Below are 4,908 nucleotides of genomic sequence, written 5' to 3'. Positions count from 1 at the left end.
GAGAGAGAGAGAGAGAGAGAGAGAGAGAGAGAGAGAGAGAGAGAGAGAGAGCAAGACAAAGTGAAGAACGTATCTCGGTACTTAATTGTCTTCTTATTTTTTGGTATCTGATGGATAAAAGGCGAATTTGACCTTGCTGGGATTTGAAATCAGAATGCGTTAATAACCGGAATAATTGCCGCAAATTTTCCAACTAAATATAGTTAAGTCTGAGTAATATCAATGAATGTATAAAAGTAAGCTACACAAGGTTCTAATGCTGCCAACTCCAGGCAACTATCATAAACATTGAATTCCCTATAATTAGTGTCAATGTATTCATTACAGTCGTTAATTAGGAACAAACGCTAACGATCTTCGAGAAGAATATAAGGAACTTACAAACCCATATCCTTACTTCAGTTATAACAAGATGCGTGTGGCCCAAACTCTCAATGTGTAATTTACTTCAGGATGGTTGGTTTTGAATAGTTTCGCCATTATTCGTTAAACTATTTTGTCGTATGAACATCCTGCGTTTCAGTTAAGCCTATACAACTAATTTGACCCACAGTTGATTAGGTCTACCTGTACATGGATCCCATATGCAGTTAACAGCTAAGTCTTCGTGTGGGGCAGTAATCATATGTGCAATGGAACAGAAGATGCATTCTCCTGGTAGGGGCATCAACCCATCCTTCAACTATTCACTGCATCACACTACATTTTAATGAAGGTATTTATTTCTTAATGATATTTGTATAAAGCTTAGTGAATGTCGACAGCTTGTGTAACGTGTCATAACTTTCGTTAATATCAATATATATATATATATATATATATATATATATATATATATATATATATATATATATATATATATATATGTAATGTGGTGATCATCATAATAGTTCCGCAGAAAAAATAATATTAAACAATTATAAATCTTATCGAAATTATTTCTCTAGATACGTGAGACAGCTCCAGATATGTTCCGATATGATCACATTATTAAAGAAAAGAGAGAAGACATACAATACTTAACGAATTTATGATGAAAAATCATCAAGCCAAGGTACAGCATTATTTGAGACTGTTTGGCGAAGAAAAATAAAATTATTTGAGGGATTCATACGAGACGCCATTTGTATGAGAACATTAGTTAGATTATTGTTAGGCTAGCTTGTTATTTTAATGATTTCGATACCTGTGGGAAGCGATTTCTGACAAATTTCAGTCGGCTCTGATTGAATTAGTTACATCGATCCGAAATAGGCCAAATTTAACGAATTGGCCAACTGCAAAGCAATGCAAGTTACTTTACAGACCAAAAAGTAAATATCATAATGAGATAACTAACTTACTTGCATTAGAAAGGTGAACTCTAAAATCGCTTCTTAAATAATTTCTAGAACTTTTCTGAACGTATCCAACAAAAGACACTAATACGACAAGACATTTATTGTCTTTTATTTTATTATTTTATTTTTTTCCTATACGAATATTTTCCAAGCGAAGTCATTATTTTACTATTTCGATAGATATTTGATTACAGAGCGGGAGAATTCAGTTTTGTTATAAACGTTCACGAACGAGATTGCATTGTTATTATATTCTCTCTAATATACACATAATTTCTGGGAAGACGCCATCATGTTTGTATATTGACAACATGTTTTATGACGAGGATGGCGTCTTTATTTTTTCACTCTTCGTTTGATACAATAAACATTTGACTCCAAAAAAGACGCCATTGATATACGTTAGTATTTTAAATGCAAGTTTATATCCAATGTACTGTGGTAACAATGTACACTCGATTAATATGAAGGTTCCCTGCCTAGATATTTGCATGCTGGAATTACAATTTCGTTTGAAGATGGCGTCGTTAAAACTTATTGCTCAGCAGATCACACATCACCACACCGTGCCACGCAACATAACGCAATGGTATGCTACACCATTCCGCGTCATTCTACACCGTTCCACGTCATACGACTACATAAATACAACCAAAGCGAGGAGATTAAGCTGAAGTGTGTTGCAGTGTTTCGCAATTTACAGCACACACATTCAAACATGATAGCGTTTAACTCTATTTTAGAAATTTCTAAGACAATACCATAACTCACGCAAACGTAATTATTTCATGTAAAGACTCTAATTAACAGATTCTATGTTATCTTTGATTTTAAATAAACGTTGATGTAATAACGCACTCTTGTTCTAATTAATGCATGCTTTTATAAAACAGCATCTCTTTCCAATTAGAATTTGGAACGACAATAGCTATTTCATTATATCCACATCAATATTGATACAAACCATCACCAACACTGCCTCCTCCATCAGCAACGCAATCAGCATCGAGTTAATGTGAAGTTCTCTAATGAGATTTTCATCAACCTGCTTGAAATAGTTGCTGAATCTCTCTCAAATCATATCCAATAATCTTTAAAAGAGAAGGAATCATTAGAAAATATTTCCTTAAACCCCACTCAAGTCGCTCTTTAGTGCTACAGGTAAGATGTAACCCAATACAACCTGTGGCATAGTCGAGTCGTCGGTGACTAAACTGGCAACCCTATTAAGCTTGCTTGGTGAAGAGGGTGATTGCTGGACACCCTACGGGACGAAAAATAAAACCTATCGAAAGGAGGAAGAACTACTGTGTAGTCAACGGCCAATTCAAGTACTCTGTTGCGGTGAAGTGCCTGTGTGCTCTGTTGACCCACAGAGCTATGTTGGTGGGAGGGAAATCTTCAGGCATGTCTTACCAGGCCAGCCAGGTCGAAGGGTAGGAGACAGACAAAACCTTAACGACAATAAATTGAAGTGTCGGCAGTTGGGCGTGGATTTAGTTATTGGCAGGACATAACAGATTAAATTCCTGGCTTTGAACTAGCAAGATGTCACGCAGAGGATCTTGAATACAGGACAATGGATGAGACCCTAATATTCTTAGTTAAATGGAGGCTGCGGGATCATATGGAGCAGCGCCCTGTGACCCTATAGTATGCGCGACAGAAACCCCTAAATGGTGCGTCCTATGGGACGACCAAGGTGAGTTAACCGCCACTGTAATGCCCTTTGAAGGAAGGTATGTTAAGTTAGAATATACAACAACAGCAACATCATTACTACCAGAACCGTCACCGTAACGACTGCTTGGACTATCACCAATCATTACTTCTACTACCATAATGATTATTGCTACTCTTTCTACCACGGCTTTTATTAAGGTTACAAATACCATTGTTGTTGTTGTCGCAATCATAGTCATCACACATATAACGAAGAGTAATAACAATAAGTGTCTCTTATATGCTTGATCGGATTCTGAATCGAATTGTTAACATAATGGGTCCTCTTCTCCCTACATAGCTGGAATCTTTGACTCATCGTCGAACTGTATCTTTGACTTGTCTTTTCAATAAGTATTTCCAGTGTCACTACTCCGATTAACTTTATGATCTGGTACTCTCTGTTAAGACCTGTAAAGATGTCATCAGCTTCACTTTCCTCGCGTATCGTTGCTCTACTGAGCTTCCTGTTAGTCACAAGTTCTTTTTATTCTAATAGCTTCTTTCCCGAAACTGCTGCCTTCTGGAACTCACCATCATTGCGTGGCACCTTGAGCGAGTGTCTTCTGCTATAGCCTCGGGTCGACTAAAGCCTTGTGAGTGGATTTGGTTGACGGATTTGGTTGAAAGAAGTCCGTCGTATATATGTATATATATATATATATATGTACTTCTTTATTGCCCACAGGTGGCTAAACACAGAGAGGACAAACAAGGACAGACAAAGGGATTAAGTCGATTACATCGGCTCCAATGTGTAACAGGTATTTATTTAATCAACCCCGAAAAGATGAAAGGCAAAGTAGACCTCAGCGGAATGTGAACTCAGAACGTAACGGCAGACGAAATTCCGCTAAGCATTTCGCACGGCGTGTTAACGATTCTGCCAGCTCACCGCCATATATATATATTTGTTTGTGTGCCTCTATTTGCCCCTCCACTCACCATCGCTCGACAACCGATGTTGGTGTACTTATGTCCCCGTAACCTAGCGGCAAAAGAGACCGACACAATAAGTACTAATAAGTCCTCGGGGCGATTTGTTCGACTGAAGGCGTTGCTCCAGCATGGCCGTAGTCAAAATGACAAAAACGTGCGAAAGAATAAAACAATAAAAGAATACAGTTATATGCATTCATAGCTTCGCCCATAAACGCATATATGAATGGAAGAATAAAGAATTATATCAAGAGTGAAATTATATGAACCTCGTAATTAGAAACAGAGAAACGAGAAAGAGGAAGAGAAATGTAGACTGAAAAAAAAAAAAAAACATAAATAGACAAAAAAAATATACAAGAAATGGTACAAATGTTATATGTGTAGGTGGGAGTATATGTGTGGCAGTATTTGTGTGTGCGTAGATGTGATTATGTATGTTGATACGTGTTTATTAAGTAGATGGTTAGCTAGATAAACAAAGCGGGAAGGCGATGAAAGGAAGTGAGGGGGGAAAGAGAAAGAGAAAGTGTATGAGTGAGAGAAGAGATTGAGATAGGCGAGAAAGGGTAAATGTTATAGAGAGGTTGTTGGATAAAGAAACAAGTGTGTAGAACCGAAGGGATGTACAACATAAAGAAATAGAAGTAATATTACATCATTGGAACAAAGGAAATGGTAACAATGGACGTATACTACGTATACTAGAGGGTCTGAAGAACTGACCGGAAATTAAAGCTGTATGGTATGTTTGGCATGAAAACACGAACGAATATCAATTTAATTACGAGATTTGCAGAGATTTCTTTTTTTTTTTTACCTTCTGATCTCATTCGTTCTGTATTATATTTCGCCATTGTATTGGCTATTTTCTTTACACACACACACACACACACACACACACACA

At 37.1% G+C, this 4,908-nt stretch overlaps 1 protein-coding gene across 3 annotated transcripts in view; it reads right to left on the bottom strand.

Moving 5' to 3' along the window:
• Positions 1-4,908, bottom strand: part of LOC106883685 (chitin synthase chs-2) — a 132,240-nt gene that overhangs the window by 120,813 nt on the left and 6,519 nt on the right. The gene's annotated exons all lie outside the window — the stretch shown is intronic.

This window comes from Octopus bimaculoides, chromosome 9 (assembly GCF_001194135.2).
Source record: "Octopus bimaculoides isolate UCB-OBI-ISO-001 chromosome 9, ASM119413v2, whole genome shotgun sequence".
NCBI lineage: Eukaryota > Metazoa > Mollusca > Cephalopoda > Octopoda > Octopodidae > Octopus > Octopus bimaculoides.
Note: the sequence above shows the minus strand (reverse complement) of the source record. Positions and strands in the feature narration are given on the sequence as shown.